Here is a 13,220-nt window from a genome sequence, read left to right on the forward strand (position 1 = left end):
AATTGATGGCTAATTGCAAATTTTGTATGACTGTGTTGGACTTCCACAATCTGCCGTGACAGGCGGCGACTGCCAGACGGATTTGATGCCTTATCGGTCGGCCTCTCCCCCTTCACAGACCCGCTATATGAGCTGGAGCTCTGTTAGGATCTCACACACGAGATGCACTGTGTACTTTAGAAAGAAGAAAGTTTGGAAGTTTTTCAAGGATATTGAAAATAAACCACGGTGGTTAATGCAGTGTTCCAGGCTGTAAAACGGAATACTGGCCAAGAGAAAAGTGTTTAGAACGAGTATATCGGACAATGGAACAGGAGTTGTGGATCTAACGCAGCGACATAGAGGACATGCCTGCAGGGCTTCACTCTCCGCTGACTAGCTACAGGGTGAGTTGTGATTCCTTGGTGGAGGTTTTTTATGTCCCAAGGGTAACGTTACAACAACACTAGTTGTAATGAAAGTGTCGAAATTTAGCATTTTGTCTCTGCAGTGCTGCAGCCGCTGCTCGCGCCCAGGCATGTCTGTACTTTTGGAAGTCTGTCAGTAACAGACAGTATGTGTGTGTGTGTGTGTGTGTGTGTGTGTGTGTGTGTGTGTGTCTCGTCAGAGCTCCTGAAGTCCATCAATTTTCGTAAAACGGCCCATATTGAGCTTTACATAGTTGATTTCTCGCACAACATTGCAGTGTCTGAAATATGAGACCTGCTGTCTCGTCTCCAATGTATGTGTATGTGCTTCGCTCAACCAATCAGTGCACAGCTCATCTAAATATTCATGAGCATACCATATTTGGAAGAAAAGCTGTCGTTCCAAATAGGGCCATATTCACAGGGTATTCACAGACCCATAGAATAGCACCTGGGCCATTTTCAGCCCAACCAATGTTACATACCCTATTAGGAGACCTTAAGGAACAGTGCGAAATACCCTATATAAGCATTCTATCACCCCTTTAAATCTCATTCCTCCATCTGTGAGCTGGCACCATACAGACTTTGATCCTCTCTATTGGCCACAAGGGCATGCAGGAACAGCTACATGACAGGCCCAGAGTGAGGGATTGTGGGTATTTTCTCCACTCAGAGAGTAGGATTATGGACTGTTAACTGCTTTTGTATGAAAGAAAAACATCAGTGTGCACCGCATTGGAGCCTCACCGAACAACAGTCGCTCCCCGGAAGCCTGGCTGTTCTTTGATGTGCTGCTGAGCGGTGTGAGGCCACACAGAGTAGAAGCACAATCAGATATCTGTTAGAAAGGGATTAGTAGGCCTCTGTACCACAGAGGGGTCACTCAACACTGGCCACAGCCATAGAAAAGAGGAGGAGGAGATAGCACCAAGACCACACAATCACATTCACTCTCATGGGTCCTGTCATGTCTACTTCTACTTTTTTGTCTCTCTCTTAACTGCTGTTATTATGTTTTTAAGTGTATTCTACCTTTTTCTTTGTTCTCTGCATAAGGATAGATTAACACATCACTTTTGATAATTCTGTTGTTTGTCTGCTGTGGTTAATATTAATCCATTTAATCAATGTTCTGTGACTCAACTGGATCTCTAAGCATTTTCATGCTTTTTCTCGCAGCTTTCTTTATATGATGCAAGCATGCATATTAAAGCAAGGCAGCCAGCTGTGAAAACAGCTTAATTAGTAGTAATCACTTCTGATGGAACATGTTTCCTCTGTTTGCCTCCATTAGGGATGCCTTGTTTCTCCTATTCTACCAGCCAGTCTCGTGTTTAACTGCTGCCACTCCGTGCCAGGTTGGGCTGGTGGAATGATGAATGTGTCCCAGAGGTGGATTTCTGTCACAGAAAAATATAAAAATATAAAATATAAGTTTGGAGGTCACATGACCAACGATCGCAATGGTCGCTCAAGGCTAAGGCTCCTTACCCACCTCCGTATTTTCATTGAAAAACCAGGTCTATTCCTTCTTCTTTGACGTCAATCGTTTTATTTGTTGCCACAGTGACTCACTGAAATGCCTGCAGGCGCAAAAAAGCAGGTCTCGTTGTCATCTACCCAGACACAGAAATCTGCTAGCATGGCGGCGGCTAACAAGGCTACTGATGCTAGCGCGGACCTAAACATGGAAAACATTATAGCCAGGGTCTTGGAAGGGCAACGAGATATGCTTGAATCAGTGGTCCACAGCGCAATGAAGGATGCGTTAGCAGGAATTGATACCTCGCTGCAACACATCAGAACAGAGCTTGAGAGGCAGGGAGCTACAGTACGTGATCTGGTGCAACGAATGGACAAGACGCAGGGAGAGAACAGGCAGATGAGAAACATGGTGAGTGCCATACCTGCCAATAGAGGTCGACCGATTTTACCGATACCGATAGCTAGGTTGGGCCGTATTTGCCGATAACCGATTAATCAACCGATAGTATTTATAACTTATACAGTTGACAAAATACATACATTGTTTCAAAAAAACTTTTGCCAATAATCAAAATAATAATGTCATATTTATTGATATTACACCCACAGCAATGCTACACAAGCATGTGTGTTGTCTAAAACAGTTCTCCTACATATTTGGAGTCATCCAGTGCAAAAATAAACATAATGAGCATTATAATTCATATAAAGGACAAACTATTTACATTTCTTCAAAATGCCCAAATGTATGCCAAATCTCAAAACAGTTCTTCTCTGTAGAACGGTTTAAAACGGTAACAGACGATCTCTGACCTGGAGGGATCTATCTTTCCAACTATACTCTTTGTTCTCGCTTGGATGCCCATATAAGGCGTAATGTGTGACGGACCTGCCTTCCCAGTGGTTGAAAACATAAACAAAGGCATCATGGGAGATTCCCTTGTCGGTAGCACCTACTGTCTATGGGTAGCACGGAGTTAGCGGCAGAAATGACCGAAAACGTGATGAATTATGGACATCAAGTGGATAAATCTTGGATATAACAGTTTGGATTTAATGCTCAACAACCCCGAAAAAAGGCACAAGTTCCAGGCTGGATAGAAAATCACCTGTAAAGGCTGGAAAGACACCAAAGACACCCCCGTGACGGCTAACTCGTTAGCTTTTAGCTGCAGCAATCAGTAAGTCTCTATGTTTAACTTATTAAATTATCTAAATATGAATCAGAGGTGCCGTTTGGGATCGTGGACGAGCCTTTAGGGTTCTGATTCTGACATTTGGGTCGGACTTGCGTTTATTTTTGTCAGTGTTTTAACCGCTTGAGGTAAGTTAGCCTACTACTAATGTTTAGCGTCATCTCAGCCTCGAAAGCAAACAAACATACTGTTGTGCTGTTCTTTCTCTACTAATGCAGCATCTATTCAACAAATTAATAACTTTATAATGATATGACAAAATGTACTGTATACATACCTTGTTGGTGTCGATGCTTTAAACGCGCATCTGATGTCAGCCTTCTCCGCACAGCATGTGCTCTCCGTGCAGCGCGCAGTAACACGTGTCGAAAATAAACAACACGAGGCATCAGTGATAGTTTTTATTTCGCCTCTAGAGGCCGCTATTGTAATGCATGATGCCAGCAGACCCTTCTCAGCTCTCGTGTACTGTGTACTCAGCCGCTCCAACAACGGACGGAACCAGGAAAAGTATCGGTATGGATTTTTGCCGATAACGATAGTTCCACCAATCAACTATCGGTGCTATCGACCTCTACCTGCCAACACTCCTGTTTTTTCCGGGTTTCTCCCATTTTTTACCCTATCTCCCAGACCCCTCCCGGTTTGTTATTTCTCCTGGGAAACTCCTGTAATTTGCAGGGCCCAAACTCCTTTATAAATCATCGGACCAATATGTTTGTCTAATGTTGACCAGTTGCCAGATCTTGTATGAAACGCATCCTATTCACACAATCCACACACCATATACAATTTTCAACCCGTTTGTCACCTCAACCTGGCAACCTATAACCGAGTTGCGCAGTTGATCTCTGCACAAGCTTCAGGGAAAGTTCAGACCCTAAAGCGAGCCGATAAAAATGGCAGGTGAAGGCGGTGATCCCGCAAAGACATTCAACAGTGTTGGGCGCAACAATTTATATGCATCTTACCTAGTCATATTGACAACCTCCATGCTTTTTGTAAGGTGTGTCGCATTGATTTTAATGTAGTGCACGGCGGGAAAAATGACATTACCAAGCACATTAAAACAGCAGGTCTTTTACAGTACACTTAACAGCTGTGTCATTGTTAAAATGAACATAGTTCCTTGTGTAATGATCCCCTTACCCCCACCAATATATTTCTCGAAGAAACTTGATACTTTAATTCGGCAGTATATTTGGAATAATAAACAACCTAGGCTAAAATACTCTACCCTGCAACGTACCACAAACACGGGAGGCTTGGCCCTCCCCAACCTTAAATTGTATCACAGAGCCTTTCAGCTACGGGCCCTCAGAGTGCGGATGGACCCCTCGTCTACAGTTCCATGGAGAGGAATAGAGCAAAACCTCACTGGAAGTCTAAGACTGCAAGACCTTGCCTTTGCAGGGGTGTGTCCAAAAAAGTGTATGCTAACCTATGGCCCTATTATCACCAACACATTGACCAACTTAAAGGAACACGCCGACTTATTGGGACTTTAGCTTATTCACAGTAAACCCCAGAGTTAGACAAGTCGATACATACCCTTCTCATCTCCGTGCGTGTTGTAACTCTGTCTGACGCCCCCAGTGCTAGCTAAGCCTAGCACAGATCCTGGAGGTAACCGGTTCCAACTAGCCCACTGCTCCGAATAAGTGACAAAATAACACCAACATGTTCCTATTTATATGTTGTGATATGTATAGTCACAGGTTGTACAAATAACAAGGTTGTATGAGACACAGCCGTCTTCTAACCGTATACAAAGTGGGAACTATATTCTCAGAAAGGCGAAGCACTGCTACTTCTGCTACTTGGGTGGAGTGATTTGCTAGCAGCACCTGAAGCCCTGTGGTGAGGAGCAGAGAGTTTGCCTGGAGTTCGCTCACAGTTGGAGTAATAGAGTCAACAATTACTAGATAGTAAAAGCATAGTGACCTTATTTGTACACCCTGTGACTATACAAATCACAACATGTAAACAGGAACATGTTGGCGTTATTTTTGTCACTTATTCAGAGCAGTAGGCTAGTTGGAACCAGTTACCTCCAGGATCTGTGCTAGGCTTAGCTAGCGCTGGGAGCGTCAGACAGAGTTACAACACGCACGGCGATGAGAAGGGTATGTATCGACTTGTCTAACTCTGGGGGTTACGGTGAATAAGCTAAAGTCCCAATAAGTTGGCGTGTTCCTTTAAACAGGTGGAGGAGCAACTACGCTACACCAATAAGTGGCATTTGAATACCTCAATATGGCACAATGCACACTTAATGTCTGGTAACAAACCCTTTGCTTGTAAGCAGTGGAGTGACAGAGGTATTTATACTTTAAACCAGCTATTCAACGAGAAAGGTATGTTCGATTTTTGAAGATCTGAGAGCTACTTTTGAGACCGCAGAGGGTGGGTTAGGGTTTTTGTTCTTGTTCAATTTGTGTTTATCTGTTCGGTGCACCATCTGCTATTACCTGTTACACGTTGTGTAATTTGTTTTGTATGTCTGAAGGTGCCAATAAAAAAAGTTGATCAAGAAAAGAAATATATAAGTTTGCACTGCCCCGAGATACTGAGACATATGTCCATATTTACAATACAAGAACATGTGGGGAAAAAACTGAGGCATTTATTGTGTACAATTATCGGTGTCTCACAAGAGTGATCCTCACTTTCATGGACCAATTTAATAATAGGTTAACATTTTCTTCTAAAAACGCTTACAAAAAGGCACTAGAACACAATCCAAAAGGTCAATATGACAACATGCACAAAAGAACTTCCAGCTACACAAATCAATGTCATCACAGTAGGTAACAAGGAATTTTCAACTCCCACAAATCAAACTGCCTGCAAACGGATGGAGAGCTGTGAGAACTGGTGATTGAAAAAAGGAGGAATCAATGGTATTAACAAATCATTGATGTCCAAGACAATTGAAAATTGAAGCTCATTTAAGGCCCATGAGTTTGATTTACAGCACCTATTTCCATTTCATCTTACCATGACACACTTTAGTCAATGGTAGTACAGCTGTTATTCACATACTGTTCAATGTAAGAGATTTATCGAGAGGGCCGGGTTAGTATTGGGAGAGACAATGAAATGATGGACACACCCGCATACAGCATGAAGAAGTCTTATTCAAACAGGAAAACATTTCAGGGTGACATGCACCACACCAGATTATCTGGGCCTGATCAAAACACCTTCCTACAGACACATTTTCATTACTGATACATAATAAATTCAAATTTACCTTCGAAAACTACTAAACCAACAACAGCAATGGCAAAATATAGCATTGGTTTCATATAGCATACTCATTAGCATTTATTAGAACACATTGGCTAATTTACACATCATATTCTGCTTATATACTGCTATTTACTTTGGCATGGCTCTCAGTTTCCCTGGTTGCTTCAGTCATCAGTATGTATAGACCAAAGTGCTGTTGATGTGTGTCTATTTAGTTCTAATGCATTTCTCTTGCAATGAATCTTACAGCTTCCCACTTCCCATTTACGCCACCATTCGATGTGTCTTTGATTTGCACGATCCTTAACCATCTTCCAACCTTGGCATTGGGCCATAAGATATAATGTCACACACGCATCATGGAGGACACAAAAACAGACAAAAGCACAAAGTGAGAACACCTGCAGAGAGAATGAAAGAATACTGACATACAGGAAGCTATAACAGGAAAATATCAACACAGAGTACATGTTTCTGTCATGGTTTATTTCTGTGGATATTGTTTAGGCTGTAGTTTGTGGTCTTGTATTGGTATGTTTCTAATATTTGTGCATGTCCATGTTAGTAAATGAGGTCGGCAAAATATTAGAAATGATATAGTGCAGTTCATTGGGAATTTTTCAGGAGCAGGAAAGCACAGGTAATCAATAACACCAGTAATAGCTACAATGGAAGCCTCTTTAATGTTCATCACTGACACCTGGGCTTCTTCTGCTTTTCGTAAGGTAGTATTACAGTGGCGGAATTAGATTGCATGACATTGGACATGTAGTACTTTTCTTTCTTATACCCTTATGTTTCTCTCTTATACCCAGTCTACATGAATAGTGTATTTTTCTATTTTGAGTTGTGTCTAGTTGATCTGAGAAAAATATGTATGCATAAACTCGACAGGCATTTTTTTGGGTTATGAGGCCAAGTTGTTTTACTGACATTTTATAGTAACACATTTTACACATCACTTAAAACTATGGTAAATTACCAGTTCAACATTTAAAAGAATATATTCTCTTAGAAACAATTAAGCAGAAACTAGTGGCCAGGTGTGTACAATAACCATGCTTTGTCAGTGTTGCCTGTCCAGCCTCACTATTTTGAATATTATTGAAAAATCTTGGTCTACAGTAAGTGCAGTGGCTAATTCAACTCTCAAATAACAATAACCCCTTATTAAGCTCACTTAGTTGTAAATTAGGTGTTCTATTAGCTTATAATTATGTTTGTACAACATCTACTGTATGTCTCTTTGTGGTTTTACTTTATTACCTGAGTGTTCCACTACCCAAAGGCCACTGCACGGAGCCATTCACAGGTGGGCACGCTGTGTATAGGACACCATCAAAGTCAGTCTGCCACCTATTGTGTTCCAGGATAATAGTATTACTGTTCACATATTACTGCGGGCTAGTCAGTGACCACTTGACAGACAGAATGGACATCTATCATGCTCTAACATGCTCAAGCATCCATCAAACAGGCTCTCAATCAAAATGTATCATGAACACACACACACACACACACAGAAAGAAAAGAAGAAAAAAAACCTCAACAAACTAAGGTATCAATATTGGACACCGATAGATCTCTTAAACAAAATGTTTAGCAAATGTATCAATATACACTGGTGGAAACAGTGTGAGCACAAATTCAACAGAGCAGATGCCCAAAAGAATGGACAACATTCAAGTCAATACAGTTAAACATTTTATCTGAGTGGACATTACTGTGTGCATGGGGATTAGCACTTAACTCATGGGATAAAGGACTATATCTCTGTGTGTGTGTGTGTGTGTGTGTGTGTGTGTGTGTGTGTGTGTGTGTGTGTGTGTGTGTGTGTGTGTGTGTGTGTGTGTGTGTGTATTTCAGAGAGAAAGATTGATTTAGATCTTGAACACAATGTTGCAAAAAGCTTTGAAAAAAAAAAAATACATATAAATTATCTCAAAAATCTGGCTCGGTGGGTAGAGCAGGCGCACATAAACATAGAGGTTTGTGCCTCGACGCAAGGGTCCGGGGTTCGGGTCTGACCTGTGGCGATTTTCTGCATGTCTTCCCCCTCTCTCTCTCCTTTCTCACCTAGCTGTCCTATCCATTAAAGGCAGAAAAGACAAAAAAAATAATCTTTAAAAAAAAAAAAAAAAAAAAGGCCACAAAAGTACACAATAATTTCAAACCCTTCATGAAGGGCTTTGCAAATCCATTCAACATGTTTGTTATGCCTAAAAGGCAACACACAACATTTTTTTGGTACGAAAGCAATGAATATAAACAAAAACTATGTGCGATTACAATAAAACTCCAAAGGATATGTATTCACATTGATCTTATTCAAACCATTCACTTCAAAGTCAGTCTGTGCAGATACTGAGGTGGAGAGACGAGGCAGTTACAGGCAGGGAAACACTAATCACGCATACTCAGACATAGAGCTGGGCGATATAGAGACAATCAAGTATCACAAACATGACCAAAAACATCTATGTCATTGCGACAATATTGAAGGGTTAACTATTGATGCTTTTACAAATTATTTACACAATGAGATTTTAGATAAATAATCATCAGTAATGTGGATGTAATGACTAAGTGGTAAAGGCAAATAATTGAACAGCTAGAACAGTCTGGTGAATTCAGAAAATTACATCACTTTACTGTAATGCAGCCTGTAAAACCAGGAAAAGATAACACTTGTCATATTTCGATATTCAAAATTTAAGATGATATCTAGTCTCATATATCAATATTGATATAATATCGATATATTGCCCAACCCTACTCAGACATAGACATTAGACCAATTATTAGACAATAAGCAGCAACAACCACTTAGGAAAAAAACCTAAGACACAACACAAAAGAATGATACTTCACTAGCCAACCTGTCCAAGTTGTATTGATGAGATGTGATGCAAGCCGCCTGCCTGCTGTTGTATCCTCCTCCACAGGAAATCCAATAGGAACGCTCAGTGTCACTAATGCCCTCCACCAAACCAAGAGTAAACACCGATCAATGCTCAGCAATCAGCCGATTGATCACACATGATATCACTGGCCAAATCAAGATAGATAACGTACTTCCCTTCTTTTCTCAATGTGCTGCTGAGCTAACAGGTGCCTTTTCACATCTCTAAGAATTACATAAACATACTGCTGATAATTTAACCTGAAAGTCATTAAGAGGACAAAATATAATTTGTAATTCAATCATGACTTGTAGATCCTGTACTTTTTGTGAGGGACTATTGTTTGTATGATATCGGATCAGCTGCCAAACCTGAACAAGAGCTCAGATGTCAGCTATTTATAAGCTGCCAAGGATAGCTTCAAAGAATGCCTCATGTAAAAATGGCTTAATAAAAATGACTGAAGCCAAGATAATTTAGAAAATGTATTTCATGATAATTGTATTTTCTTTTCCTCCAATCTTTTTAATTCTCCTATTTTCTGTGCCGGTTCTCAGTCCTGCCTTGCAGGCCAGTACTGTAAGTATATGCACCACGAACCCATTTAATTTTTCCTGTTAGTCCACAGCGCAGCCAGAGGTGAGCTTTAATAAGGATCAATGGCACTTTATCTGGGACAGGACCCACTCCTGTGCATGCAAATCACAACACTAGCAAAGGATTCAATTAAAAAACGAACCTCCAACCACCGGCACTGGAAATTCAATTAAAGGATTTATGCAAAGGTTCACTGGCTTTTTTGTGTTGCGGTTTTTGTTTATGTAATGAGCTTTTCATATCAACAATCAATATGTAATCTGGAGTGGGGCCATGGGGAGGGTGGTGGGTTGCTTTCTCATATGCATTTTGGATATAATTCAAGAACAGGCATTTCTATAGAGCAGTTAGCAGGATATGTGACCACATTACTCCCCCCACTGGGCCTGAACTGAAGTATCATCACCCTGTGGTGTTATCTTGTAAGGTATAACATGTTTCATGCTATAGCATGAAACATACACATATTAAATTTACATTATGCATTTACTGGGACACACTTGGAAGTACAGTGATCCTCAGCAAAACCCCTTACAGGATTCCCCCCTTCCATCCAGCAACAAGGCTAAAAGGCCAGAGCCCCTGCAGCAGCCCCAGTGTGCACCCTGAGGTGTGTGTTTTAGCCTAAAATGAAAATGAAATGAAATGGGATCTCAATAGACAATAATCCTTGTAACAAGATTGAACGGGGACACCCATGTCAATATTAGCAAATGGGATTGCTGTCTGTATGCTTCCCTACCTGTGCCCATCTGTGTAAAAGTGCTCTCTTGTTGCTTCTCCACCTAGGTTTTAAGTGGAACACAAAAATAAGAGTGTTCTGGCTGGACCTCAAGGCTGTCGGTGGGGTATTAACATTTTCCCACACCTACACCATTAGAGGATTTAAGCCCCCATGAAGTTCCTCAGAAGTTTTTGATTAGTTTGCCAGGTTGTTCCAAGACAGAGGTGTAAAAAAGAGGAATGCTGTATCGACAGAAAAGGGGTGCATAAAATAAAAGCTCTACAATAAATAGCTGGCCAGTTAATGAAGAGGGGCACATACATTAACTACCTCACTACTTGTCATCTCCGGAATAACTGCCACAGTGGCAGGCTGACAATTCACACTTCACAGTTCAGTTTGGAGGTACTTCAGTATTCAGTAACGTTACAGTACTTAAAAAGTTTCTGTTACTACTATACTTCTTAATGTGGCACCAATGTGTGTCTATATGTGTATGAGAGAGAAAAAGACAGAGAATGTGGACAGTTGAATCACGTGGAATAGAAACAGTCCAACGTAATGACATGTCAATGCAACACACCAGCACACCAACATTTAAAAATATTTACGTTTTTGTTGAGATGCCTACAATGTGTTGACTCATTGTATGGAAGGACTGCATCATATTGAAATGTTTCTAATTGATTGCAAATAACTTAAAACCACAAAGCTTCAGAAATAACTACAGAGCTGAATCACCTCACTTGAAACAATGTCAACAACAATCCAAAAATATAGGTTTGACAAAAGGACTGTTGCATTGGATTGCGTTAGATTGTACATGGGTTTCTGTGTTTTTTTCTAGTTATTCAATATACCATGTGTACACAGACATATTTATACCATGGCAAACCATGTCTTATTCAAATATAATTTAAGCGTCAGTTAGATACAGCTCACATTTGGATCTCTTCAATAAAAAGCAATCAAAATAACTTCATCCAGACACACACCATAAAGGGACAATGTTGAGTGCTCTATCTTACATCCCATCAGCACTCTCAGTGAAGGAGAGGGACGAGATGCGGAGCAAAAGAAGACTAAAATTACCATCTGTATGAAAAGTGAAACTAGACTAATAGTCTATTCACATCCTGGCTTGGCTATAAATAGGGTAACACACACAGCTAATGTGGTGGATTAGTAGCAGGAAGCAGACAGGCAGTCATCACAGCCCTTGTCCTCCTTAGCCCACCAGGCCCTGGATCCCAGCAGACGTCACCCTATCTACCAAATCAGTATCAGCCTGGGGCCTCGTCCATTCACAAAAGCAGCCCCATACAACTCTCAGCCCATCGTGTCATTCACAAAGTAGGCAAAGGGTCCTGTTTCAGTAGTTGATATTCTGTCAGGATGTTACTTCCCCTTTCCTCTCCATTGAACTATATAAAGTAAGTGTGTAACATTACCCACACCTAAGGGCCCTTTCTTCATATTTATATAGAGGTTGATGGTAACATATCAGAGCTTAAGTGCCCATTTTTTCACAGATTATTTCACATAACGCTTACCAATGCTCTGTCTCTTATGATGAGCTCTGATTGATGGATACCCCTCAACAATTATTGGTGTGGCTCCAACCTCATTTGCTCAAGATAACTAAAATACGTGACAACATTCAAGTCACAGCACATAAGCAACACTGTTGAGGAGAAATTATATATTTAATAGAAATTACATCTTGCTCTATTTGTGTTGCAAGAAAATGTGTAATTATTTATTAATGTGTTTATATTACTACAGTTTATAGTTATCTTTTTCATCATCTGTTTATGGGATGCAGCTAGTGCAGTAAACAGTGACGCATCTGCATAAAAACAGTAATTGCTGATTTGTGTTAGTGAAACACTGAATACAGCAGCCTGCTGCTTCATCCTGCTAACGGTCCACGCCAGTAGACACTCCCTCACCTTTCTCTCTTTTCTAATCACCAATTAGGACTCCATTAGTCTGGCCTGGCAGCTCATTTGCTCTGGAGGAGGCTGAGGGGCCTGGTGTGTGGGACCTCTGCCCACTGTGTTCTGCCCCAGCGACCACGGCACCACACAGCTGTCACTGTAGCACTGCCATCATGTCTCCCTGTTTCACAAGTGAAAGTCCCTTTCCTCCTCCCTTACCACTTCCTGCCTAACAATGATTTGCCGGGGAACTCCCCCACGCTGGCAAGCTGTGCACAGAGATTTTCCCTCTAAGGATGGAGGGGAGCAGGAGATGCGAGATGGAGGCGAAGAAGGGAGCAGCTAGAGGACAGTCAACGCAACTCTGTAGAGCCACTTGTTAGGCACTTCATTAAATGCCAGTCCCCATGGTAAACAGGTGAAGGGGGACCCTTATTAACTGAGTAGGGAGACATCCTTCAAGAGCTGGGAGATGGCTTACAGTCCCAGTGCCAGCTGCCTGAAAAGGCTTATGGGAAGCAGGGGGGAATGCAGGACAGCCAGAGGTAGAGGGATGGTGGGGAGTTGGGGAAGGAGTTTGATGAGAAAGGGAGCAGGGACAGAGTCACATTCAAAGCACTAAACAGCCCCTTAGCAACATTGTGAAATCACCCCACTGGCATGCAAGACGAGGCCCAAAGCTCTCAGGAACTTGTTAAAGCCGCTGGCGC

This window comes from Sander lucioperca, chromosome 3 (genome assembly GCF_008315115.2).
Source record: "Sander lucioperca isolate FBNREF2018 chromosome 3, SLUC_FBN_1.2, whole genome shotgun sequence".
Classification (NCBI taxonomy): domain Eukaryota; kingdom Metazoa; phylum Chordata; class Actinopteri; order Perciformes; family Percidae; genus Sander; species Sander lucioperca.